Below are 13119 nucleotides of genomic sequence, written 5' to 3'. Positions count from 1 at the left end.
GCATTATAATTATCTTGTGTACAGGAAGCTGAATGGGTTAAAATATATTCCTTCTGAGTTTCAGGTTCTGTAAATAAGTCAAAGTTGCTAATGATACCCATATGGGGAAATACACTCTTCCATGTCATCGGAGATGGCATAGTAAAATTACGTCAAACCAGTTATAGACTTTGTAACTCCACACTAGGGGAGTGTCGCATGTAAACATGTATGTATTTGGTAATATCCCCTCCCATAAGAGGGAGGAATCATTTGTGTTACATAGTATAAGTACATGACCAACGAGCTAAGGAGTTTGTGTGAATAAACCTGTTTGAAAGAGACCCTGTCGGACAGTCATTTCCAAGGCTCTGAGATAACTGCGTGCTCTAGAGAAAGGTCACATTCCGAAAGCTTTCAGTGGTGGCCCGTCCTCGGATGACAAGAAGCAAGAAAGAATGCGTACATTTGTGTCTGCTATTTACAGAGGGATCTGAGGTGAGTGGAATCTCTTTAAAAAAATATATATATATAAATATATGTATATATTTTACTCTCTCAGAATCCCTGTTTTAAAAGGCAGAGCATAAATGTACACTTACGTTTCTCTTGCAAACTTCATATAAAAAACCCATATATAGAGCATTTGGATATCGCACAGCTTTGGATATGACTGCATAAGTTGTGTTTGTTTTTTATTTATTTATTATTATTTTTTTTTTATTTATTTATTTTTTTATTTATTTTTATTTATTTATTTATTTTTATTTTTATTTTTTTGGAGTTTTTGTTTGTTTGTCAGAATTTTGTATTGCACATGTTTCATGTTGTATGAATTGGCCATCTTAACGAGGCTTGTAAGTGGAGCGATCTGAGTCCGGTATTACTTCTGGTTAACGCCGGACAAAGTGCTCTAAAAGCGTTTTTGTTGTTTGTCTTGTAAACACAAATAAGTTATAAGGTGTGAATAAAGTTCAAAAAAGCTTCTAAGACTTTCATTGGAATATGCTGTGATAGGCTGGACCTGCCTTATTTCAAAGAATGCCCCTGGAAGCCATTTTGAACCAATTAGGATACAGCCCTTATAAAACTAGAAGTGTTTACGTACATGTTGGGGTGTGAGTGACGGATTGTCTGTCTAATTGTCATTTAAACAGCAACAAGCGTAAGGTGCATATAACAGAATTGCTTGCAGTAATACATTTTTAAAGTGCTCAGAACAGGATGTCTGCCCAGGTTATAAAAGTGGTATCATATTATTGTCCTGATAAGTGGTTATGATATTTTGACTTAGATTGAAAACAAGGAACTGAAAGCAGCATCTATATTAAACTTTAGCCAATAGAAGCACAGTTGTTTTACCTTTTTGCACAACGTTACACGCTGCTTTACGCACGTGGATAATGGCCACACCCACAGGAAGTAATTAATCCTATGGGAGTGAACAGTGGAAGGTTAATGGAGCGCTCCTCCCCCCCCCCTAGAGGTTGTAGCAGAAAGGGAAGGTTAGAAATCGATCAAATCGATCGTTTCGATTTTAAGAAGGGCTAATTTTCATAAGGATAGAAGTTTAGATCCTGTCGCATGGAAGCAATTCCAAGTGACGAACGCACATTGGCTACAGGAAAAAAGGTTATATAGATACAGTTAATATATGGCTTACAGTGTTACAGGAATTACAAGATAAAAAATACGGGGAAAAAGAGGTGCCATTTGAAAGTCCACCCAAAGATGGGTTATCTGAGGCTAGGACACGCAAGCAATTAAGAATAAAAATGAGTATCTTAAACAAAGACAGACAGTATAAAAATCCAGATAAAAATAATGACATCCAAAGTAACTATAAAAAGAAATTAAAGTTTTGTTTTTATTTAAAAATCATAGGAATAAAAAAATATGTGCCCAGATCAAACAACTGATCTGAGAAAATAAAAAAAACTTTGTTTGAAAGTCTGCAAATTGGTGATTTTGGAAAATGTATCCTGGCCAGGAAAATACTGTAAATTAATATCTTAATTTTCCTCATATTACCAATGCGCAGAATCAAATGTACAGTTTTGTGTTCAAAGTAATGAACTAAAATCATCAAATTTGTGTCATTACATGTGTGTAATCATTTGTAATGTTTAATGTGCATGTCTAATTCATATGTATGCAATTATGATCTTTGCATTTGGTGAATTTTAATACTAAAGTGTATTTAAACATTCAGTATTTAACATTTGAGCATGTTAAGGATTTTAACTGACTGCATGACAGCTAAAGGTCACGAAAGATCACGTAGCTGCTCTATGCTTAACACAGTGTGTGTAACAGTGAATGTCTCTTTATGTTCAATGCATGTGACGTCACAACATCTGCTATTGCAGTAAGCTAGCTACAAGAATCATTCTTTTAGGATTATAGCGCTGACTTTAAAATTGTTTTTTTATTTTTCTTTTAGAAATTTGATCAGTATTTAAGTTGTATGTTTAATTTGTTGTTTTTTTTAAAACAATTATGTGACAGTAACATTTGTTTTTTTGTCTCCTTAGTTAAAGATACGAGCTGACTGCTATTTTCTGTTCTCTTTTTATAGAATCATAGCAAACTTTTCAGTACAATGAAGTGTATTTTTTGCATATCAGATATTTCTTAATTTTCATTGGGTATTACTACTTGAATTTTTCCTTAAAGTAAGAAAATATGTGGATATATACACACATACTCAAACACATATGTGTGCATTTAATAAGAACTTAGTATTTGAAGGGAACGTTATACTTCTTTACTATGAAATTATTTGGAAATTTAGTTTTACGTTAAAAATGCAGTGCTAAAATAAACACAGTTCCTATTGTTGTTCATATGTGACTATGTTATCTTTCATAGCCTAATATGAAAAATGATACTTTACTGAAACATTGTTACAAGCCACAGAGTGGCTCATTCCTGTTTTGGGTATTTCGTTAGAAATTTTCTGTTTTGTGTTTAGTTTGTATGGTCTCTCTGGATTAGTTTTCCAGGTTTTGCATTAGCTTTTGGGGTTTTGCCTTATTCACTTGTTCTTGTATTTGTGGGCACAGCTACTCCTATGGATCTATAGCTTGAGTGTTCTGTTAGGCTGCACAGGTGTAGCATGTGTGCTCATTAGTGGATTTTATAGTCTGTTTTGTGTCATTTGTGGGTATAGGCAGTTTCTCTCCCCGTCATCTATTACAGATTTTGCTGAAGTTATCCTCCCAGATTGGATCACATCCCAAGTACCAGACAAGCTGTGGTCTAAGGGGAAGATGGACACTGGCAAGCTGAACGTACAACCTGTCCAACTGCAACTAAAGCCAGGAGCAGTGCCAGTATCCGTAAAGCAATATCCACTGAATCCTGATCAAAGAGTCGCCATCACCAAGCAACTACAAGCTTATCTACAGTCCGGCATCCTTGTTCAAAGTAGATCTCCATGGTCGACGTCTTTGTTTCATGAATGATTCATGACCTTAGAGAGGTCAACAAGAGACTGTTAATTAATTGTCCCATTGTGCCTAATCCACACACCTTGCTGAATCAGATCCCACCATCAGGGGCCTGGTTTACGGTGATCGATCTGGCAAATGATGTGCCCATCACTAAAGACTCTCAAGAACTGTTATCTTTTACACATGATGGCAAACAATATTGCTGGACACGATTACCCCAGGGGGCTGCTAATAGTCCCAATAACTACTCTGAAGCCATGTCACTGGTTCTCCAGGCTTGGAGACCCTTTTTTTTCTCAGAAGAAACTCAGCTTATCCAGTATGTCGATGACCTCTTGTTAACTACTACAACTCAAGCCAAATGCCAACAGGAAACAGTGTCTCTACTCAAGTTCGTGGAAGAACAAGACTGCAGAGCTTCAAAAGAAAAACTACAGCTCTGTAAGCAAAAAATCATCTATCTTGGACATTGTATCTCTCAAGGCATCAAACACCTGACAGAAGACAGAAAGCAGCTAATACTGCAAGCCAAAGTACCAAAGACTGTGTAACAAGTCAGGTCATTCCTGAGCCTGGTGGGCTATTGCAGAGACTGTATACCTCTTGCATCAGTTTACATGCAAACATTATGCAAGGCCATCAAAACAGAGGGTCCACATCCAACAGATGAAGACATCGCTCAAGCAATTCAGCAACTAAAGTTGGCCAGTGCTTCTTCACCTGCCTTAGGCCTGCCAGACTATTCTAAACTTTTCACCTTATATTGTCATGAGGAAAGAGGACATGCTTTGGGAGTGTTAACACAGATCCACGGAACAAGACAAAGACCTCTTGCTTACTATTCCAGCAGGCTTGACAATATCAGCCAAGGATCACCTACATGTATTAAAGCTGTAGCAGCGGCTGCTGTATTGAAGTACAAGTGCATAGACATTGTTCGTAATCATGAACTAACTATACAAGTACCACAAGCTGTTACAGAAATCCTACGACAAGCAAGAACCAAACAACTTTCAGCGGCTAGACTCACCAAGTACGAAGTGTCCCTATTGTGTGCAACCAACGTGACAATCAAGAGGTGCACTACCCTCAGTCCTGACACTCTTACCAGCTCTGTTGCCGGAACAAAAGGAGTATGAACATCAATGTTCAAAAGGAGGGAGAATGAGGGGGACAAGCGCCTTCTGTCAGCACAGTATCATCTAACACAGCCCAGAGAATGGAAGTCGATACAAAAGCTGAAAGTGAGGACAAAAAAAAAAGGAAAATACTAATACTTAAAAATTTTCCCATGACTGTCTTGCTTTGATGGAACAAGAAACCCAGACATTGCCACACGTCCAAGATATGCCCATACCCAATGCTCATTATGAACTATATGTTGATGGGTCCAGATACTATGAAGATGGCAAGCCCTACACTGGATATGCCGTCACTACTGACACTGAAGTAGTAACTTCTGGAGCCCTACCAGCACACTTATCAGCACAAGCAGCTGAACTTGTGGCCCTTACTAAAGCATTGGAGCACGCAGAGCATACAACAGCGAACATTTATACAGATTCCAGATACAGCTGGGGAGTGACAATGGACTATGGTTTGATCTGAAAAAAAAAACAGAGACTTTAAAACAGTTACAGGTAAACAGATACAGCACGCTGACCTCATTAAAAAACTTTTTCAAGCATTAATGAAGCCACACAAAGTTGCCATCATCAAGATTCAAGCACACACAAAGAATCAAACAAAAGAAACAAGAGGAAACAATCTTGCAGATGCAGAAGCTAAGAGAGCAGCAAAAGCCCAGCCAGTAGAAGGAAGACACTACATGGTCGTGACGGAAACGGAAGAACCACAACACATGGCAGATATGCAGCAATTAAAGAAGTTCCAAGACCAAGCAGGTCCAGTGGAAAAAGCAGAATGGCAAAGGAAAGGTGCAGCAAAAGATGAAGAAACAGAGCTCTGGAAAAAAGATGAACTGTTATGTCTACCCAGAGTACTATACCCAGCCATGTGCCAAGTCACTCATGGACAGACCCACCTTGGGAAAGATCAAATGACTGCCATTACTAAAGAGAGATGGATTGCTCCAGGATTCCAATCAGCAGCAACACTTCATACACAAGCATGCTGGATCTGTGGAACAAGCAATCCAGGGATAAGAGTAAAAACTCCACAAGGGGCAATACCAAAAGCAACAGCTCCTTTTCAGAGACTGCAGATTGACTACATTCAGATGCCCAAGTGTGGAGTGTATGAATATGCACTTGTAATAGTGGACATTCTATCAAAATGGGTTGAGGCTTTCGCTGTAGCAAAGGCCACAGCAAGGAATACAGCTAAGAAAATCCTCTCAGAAATTGTCTGTAGATATGGTGTCCCAGATGTCATTGAGTCAGATAGGGGGACACACTTTACAGGTGAAGTAATGAGACACATAATGCAGGATTTGGGTATACAACAGGCTTTCCACTCGGCTCACAGGCCTGAGGCCTCTGGCTTGGTGGAGAGAACGAATTATACTTTGAAGTCCAAGATTATGAAGGCAATGAAGGACACAGGTAAAACATGGGTAGAATGTTTACCTCTAGCACTTTTTAGTATGAGGACCATTCCTCATAAAAAGTCAGGATACTCTCCATATGAGGTCCTATTTGGTAGCATACCTAGGATAGGATGTTACTACCCACAAGAACTTGTGCATAAACATGCAGATCTAACCTGTTATGTAAAAGAACTAACTAAAAGACTAACTGAACTTCATGTTGCAGCTTATGCTTCACTTCCAGATTCTACAGCAGAAAACAATCCGCATCATCTCCAGCCAGGAGATTGGGTGTATCTCAAAAGACACGTACGAAAATCGCTTGAGCCCAGATATGATGGTCCATTTCAGGTCCTACTGACTACACCAACATCAGTAAAGCTACAGGGGAGGGACACATGGATTCATGCCTCCCATTGTAAACGATTACAAGTTAAGTTTGAAGATGCAGTTTGCTGAGATGTTATTGGGGCCCAAACCCGATAAAAGTTTATGGGGATGCATTCTGTGTTTGGCAACCACAATAGTTGCAATAATATGGTTATGTACAATACTAGAGGCACCAGATTATGTTAATAACAACAGTACAGTACAAGTTACCTCTATAGTCTATCCCAAACCACATTATGTGAGAAAAAGGGAAGTAGTAAACCCTAACCATGAATGTAGGAATTCACCACTCATCACAAGGTGTATTTGTGAGTATTGTGGACAGCCACCTGAGGAAACATGCATAGAATGATGAAAGGCCCCTACTGGAGAAAACCAAAACATGTTGTTGCAATTGCATAATTTGGTAGGGAATGCCCTTAATACTACGAATTGTTGGATCTGTTCACATGGTCCTACTTCAGGAGGGGGAGGAGAGTGGACATTCGTCCCCATCACATTTGATGAATGGACAGAATTTTATGATAACCGTACAGATGATGTCCCATTCAAAGCATCAGTAAACCAATACTTACGCAAGACACCACCTAAGTTGCTAGCACACCTAGTTACCCCAAATGTATCTTTTTGCATTGATTTTAAGAAAAGAAAAAGTGAAACCATAACTGATCATGGTGAAACATATCTCCCATCAAACACCTACCTGGGATCATTTTACCCTTGCACAAAGGCTCCTTTCCGAGTTGGTTCTATCCCTTATAATCCCACACCAGGAGTACCTCCATTTCAAGTATTTTCAGCACCAACTCAGAGGGACCCTGTGCAAAGGAAAATGATAAATGTTGGAGTATGGCCAGGGCCAGGATTCCCTGACTTTTTGAATGATACAGGAAGCAATTCCAACGAGTTTGTAATTGATAGTCTAACAACAGAAAGAGGATTGGATACCTTAAGGAGAATGTGGGACAACATACCTCCAATTCTCCCAAAGAATCTATATTATTTATGTGGGAAATACGCCTACAAGTGGCTTGTTTATGGCGACTATGGGAATTGCACCCTAGGACGCATAGTACCTGCAGCACAAGTGATAAATCATGAAGATCTAAAAAATATAATAAAAGGCCAAGAAGGCCAAGTAAGGAAGTATAATCCCATACACAGGGACAGAAGGGAAATAAAGGAAGCAGGAAAAAAGGCAAGAAAGCTAATCTACACACCCTGGCATGAGAGAATGGGATTTTTAGATTTATTTGGTTCAAAATCATATTATAGAGTTGAATCACTTGCAATGTTATTAGATAACATTACTGAGATATATGATAACACCTTTAGATATGTAGGTAGAGAAATTCAAGAGGTAAAAAAAGAACAGTTACAACACAGATTAGTTCTGGATCACTTAACGGCACAGACAGGAGGTTATTGTATGACATTATATACTCAGACAGGAATATTGTGTTGTACATTCATTACTAATGAGACTGACAATGCACAAGAGACAATAGAAAAACATGTACGAGAGATAGAAGAAGAAAAAAAGATCTATGCCACTAAGCATAATACACCTGACACTCTAGGAGGTGATTGGGGCTGGCTGTCTTTTCTAAATCCATCTACATGGTTTTCAGGAATCGGTGGATGGGTTATGGGAATTCTCATGTTTGGCCTAAAAATTATAGGACTATGTATACTTGCTTATATTGCTTTCAAGGTATTGATGTGTGTTTTCTCTATTTGTATGAAACAGTGTCAGTCCGCTGCAACTACAACCAAGTTCAAAAAACTCATATCTGGAAGGACACAGAAAGCAGAGAATCAGTCTATTCCGATGGATGTGAGCGAACAGCCAATTGCTCTCTGACGACGGGGAGAAGCTACCTTGTTCTCAGGGCCATAACCCACTAGAACCATCTGATGTGACTAATACTTTGCATAGTTAGGCAGTTTGAATTGTAAGATGTCCGACCACTATGAGTTTTCTTATATTTATAATAATTTTTGTATTTTTGACTTTGTTTACTACTGTATGTAAACAATGTAACCTCAATTGTAATGTTTAATTATTATAAAAAGGAGGGAGTAAATGATAGAGTTTATCTTACTCAACATTATATTACTTATACCATAGCATAAGTCTTGTCAGTACAGAGTATTATAAAGACCCATATGTACTAGCATTATAATTATCTTGTGTACAGGAAGCTGAATGGGTTAAAATATATTCCTTCTGAGTTTCAGGTTCTGTAAATAAGTCAAAGTTGCTAATGATACCCATATGGGGAAATACACTCTTCCATGTCATCGGAGATGGCATAGTAAAATTACTCAAACCAGTTATAGACTTTGTAACTCCACACTAGGGGAGTGTAGCATGTGAACATGTATGTATTTGGTAATATCCCCTCCCATAAGGGGGAGGAATCATTTGTGTTTCATGGTATAAGTATATGACCAACGAGCTAAGGAGTTTGTGTGAATAAACCTGTTTGAAAGAGACCCTGTCGGACAGTCATTTCCAAGGCTCTGAGATAACTGCGTGCTCTAGAGAAAGGTCACATTCCGGAATCTTTCAATACTAATAACAGGACACCACAGGCTGCTCCCCCTGTATACTAATAACATGACACCATAGTCTGCTCCCCCACTATAATAATAATAACAAGACACCACAGGCTGTTCCTCCTGTATACTAATAATAGGACACCACAGTCTGCTCCCCCTGTATAATAATAACAGGACACCACAGGCTGCTCCCCCTGTATACTAATAACAGGACACCACAGGCTGCTCCCCCTGTATACTAATAACAGGACACCACAGTCTGCTCCCCCACTATAATAATAATAACAAGACACCACAGGCTGTTCCTCCTGTATACTAATAATAGGACACTACAGGCTGCTCCCCCTGTATACTAATAACAGGACATCACAGGCTGCTCCCCCTGTATAATAATAATAACAGGACACCACATTCTGCTCCTCCTGTATACTAATAATATGACACCACAGGCTGCTCCCCCTGTATACTAATAACAGGACACCACAGGCTGCTCCCCCTGTATACTAATAACAGGACACCACAGTCTGCTCCCCCACTATAATAATAATAACAAGACACCACAGGCTGTTCCTCCTGTATACTAATAATAGGACACCACAGTCTGCTCCCCCTGTATAATAATAACAGGACACCACAGGCTGCTCCCCCTGTATACTAATAACAGGACACCACAGGCTGCTCCCCCTGTATACTAATAACAGGACACCACAGTCTGCTCCCCCACTATAATAATAATAATAATAACAAGACACCACAGGCTGTTCCTCCTGTATAATAATAATAATAATAATAGGACACCACAGTCTGCTCCCCCACTATAATAATAATAACAAGACACCACAGGCTGTTCCTCCTGTATACTAATAATATGACACCACAGGCTGCTCCATCTGTATACTAATAACAGGACACCACAGGCTGCTCCCCCTGTATACTAATAACAGGACACCACAGTCTGTTCCTCCTGTATACTAATAATAGAACACCACAGTCTGCTCCCCCTGTATACTAATAACAGGACACCACAGGCTGCTCCCCCTGTATACTAATAACATGACACCATAGTCTGCTCCCCCACTATAATAATAATAACAAGACACCACAGGCTGTTCCTCCTGTATACTAATAATAGGACACCACAGCCTGCTCCCCCTGTATAATAATAACAGGACACCACAGGCTGCTCCCCCTGTATACTAATAACAGGACACCACAGGCTGCTCCCCCTGTATACTAATAACAGGACACCACAGTCTGCTCCCCCACTATAATAATAATAACAACAAGACACCACAGGCTGTTCCTCCTGTATACTAATAATAGGACACTACAGGCTGCTCCCCCTGTATACTAATAACAGGACATCACAGGCTGCTCCCCCTGTATAATAATAATAACAGGACACCACATTCTGCTCCCCCGTATAATGTTCCTCCTGTATACTAATAATAGGACACCACAGTCTGCTCCCCCTGTATAATAATAACAGGACACCACAGGCTGCTCCCCCTGTATACTAATAACAGGACACCACAGGCTGCTCCCCCTGTATACTAATAACAGGACACCACAGTCTGCTCCCCCACTATAATAATAATAACAAGACACCACAGGCTGTTCCTCCTGTATAATAATAATAATAATAATAGGACACCACAGTCTGCTCCCCCACTATAATAATAATAACAAGACACCACAGGCTGTTCCTCCTGTATACTAATAATATGACACCACAGGCTGCTCCATCTGTATACTAATAACAGGACACCACAGGCTGCTCCCCCTGTATACTAATAACAGGACACCACAGTCTGCTCCCCCACTATAATAATAATAATAATAATAACAAGACACCACAGGCTGTTCCTCCTGTATACTAATAATAGGACACCACAGTCTGCTCCCCCTGTATACTAATAACAGGACACCACAGGCTGCTCCCCCTGTATACTAATAACATGACACCATAGTCTGCTCCCCCACTATAATAATAATAACAAGACACCACAGGCTGTTCCTCCTGTATACTAATAATAGGACACCACAGTCTGCTCCCCCTGTATAATAATAACAGGACACCACAGGCTGCTCCCCCTGTATACTAATAACAGGACACCACAGGCTGCTCCCCCTGTATACTAATAACAGGACACCACAGTCTGCTCCCCCACTATAATAATAATAACAAGACACCACAGGCTGTTCCTCCTGTATACTAATAATAGGACACTACAGGCTGCTCCCCCTGTATACTAATAACAGGACATCACAGGCTGCTCCCCCTGTATAATAATAATAACAGGACACCACATTCTGCTCCCCCGTATAATAATAATAATAATAATAATAACAAGACACCACAGGCTGTTCCTCCTGTATACTAATAATAGGACACCACAGGCTGCTCCCCCTGTATACTAATAACAGGACATCACAGGCTGCTCCCCCTGTATACTAATAACAGGACACCACAGTCTGCTCCCCCTGTATAATAATAATAACAGGACACCACATTCTGCTCCCCCGTATAATAATAATAATAATAACAAGACACCACAGGCTGTTCCTCCTGTATACTAATAATATGACACCACAGGCTGCTCCATCTGTATACTAATAACAGGACACCACAGGCTGCTCCCCCTGTATACTAATAACAGGACACCACAGTCTGCTCCCCCACTATAATAATAATAATAATAACAAGACACCACAGGCTGTTCCTCCTGTATACTAATAATAGGACACCACAGTCTGCTCCCCCTGTATACTAATAACAGGACACCACAGGCTGCTCCCCCTGTATACTAATAACATGACACCATAGTCTGCTCCCCCACTATAATAATAATAACAAGACACCACAGGCTGTTCCTCCTGTATACTAATAATAGGACACCACAGTCTGCTCCCCCTGTATAATAATAACAGGACACCACAGGCTGCTCCCCCTGTATACTAATAACAGGACACCACAGGCTGCTCCCCCTGTATACTAATAACAGGACACCACAGTCTGCTCCCCCACTATAATAATAATAACAAGACACCACAGGCTGTTCCTCCTGTATACTAATAATAGGACACTACAGGCTGCTCCCCCTGTATACTAATAACAGGACATCACAGGCTGCTCCCCCTGTATAATAATAATAATAATATCAGGACACCACATTCTGCTCCCCCGTATAATAATAATAATAATAATAATAACAAGACACCACAGGCTGTTCCTCCTGTATACTAATAATAGGACACCACAGGCTGCTCCCCCTGTATACTAATAACAGGACATCACAGGCTGCTCCCCCTGTATAATAATATTAACAGGACACCACATTCTGCTCCCTCATATAATAATAATAAGACACCACAGTCTCATCTACCTCTATAATAATAAGACACCAGTCTGCTCCCCTTGTATAATAATGATAGGACACCACAGTCTGCTCCCCCTGTATAACAATGATAAGACACCACTGTCTGCTCCCCCTGTATAATAGTTAGACACCAGTCTGCTCCCCGTATATAATAATGATAAGACACCACAGTCTGCTCCCCCTGTATAATAGTTAGACATCAGTCTGCTCCCCTGCATAATAATAAGACACCAAAGTCTGCTCTCCCTGCATAATAATGATAGGACACTACATTCTGCTCCCCTGTATAATAATAATAATAAAAACAACAGGATTTTTTTTTTCCCGAAGCGTGCTCCACCGCCCAGTGACAATAAAACCAACAGTATATCTTATGCCCCTTTCAGACCGCACTTTTAAAACGGTAAATTGCCGTTTTTTTACCCTTTTAAAACGGTAATGTGTGCGGTCTGAAAGGTCCAGTCCCACTTAACCGGTTAGAAAATGCCGTTTTTTCTAACCGGTTAAAATGCAGGGTCCTACCCGTTTCTGAACCGGTATTTTAGCGCAAAAATCGGCACTTAAACGGTAATATACCGTTTAAGTGCTGCGGTGTGAAAGGGGTTTTATCTGGCAGACCCATTTTTGGAAACGTTTCCAAATACAGGGTCAAAGCCAGTTATGCGGTCTGAAAGCAGCATTACTTGCTGCTGCCTAGCAGCGTCGTAGGCACCGACCTCACCCCAGTATATAAATAACCCATAAAAATTTGGAATTCTACACAGTTACACATACAACTTCCGGCATATGGACCGCGCCTGGA

General features: G+C 40.1%; 1 protein-coding gene across 1 annotated transcript in view; it reads right to left on the bottom strand.

The window, feature by feature from the left end:
- LOC146009552 (uncharacterized) overlaps positions 1–13119 on the bottom strand; it is a 485071-nt gene that overhangs the window by 153104 nt on the left and 318848 nt on the right. The window lies entirely within an intron of this gene.

The sequence above is a fragment of the Crinia signifera genome, chromosome 6 (genome assembly GCF_055691185.1).
Source record: "Crinia signifera chromosome 6, ASM5569118v1, whole genome shotgun sequence".
Lineage (NCBI taxonomy): Eukaryota > Metazoa > Chordata > Amphibia > Anura > Myobatrachidae > Crinia > Crinia signifera.
The sequence above is the reverse complement of the archived record's forward strand: the minus strand, read 5'-3'. Positions and strand labels throughout refer to the sequence as shown.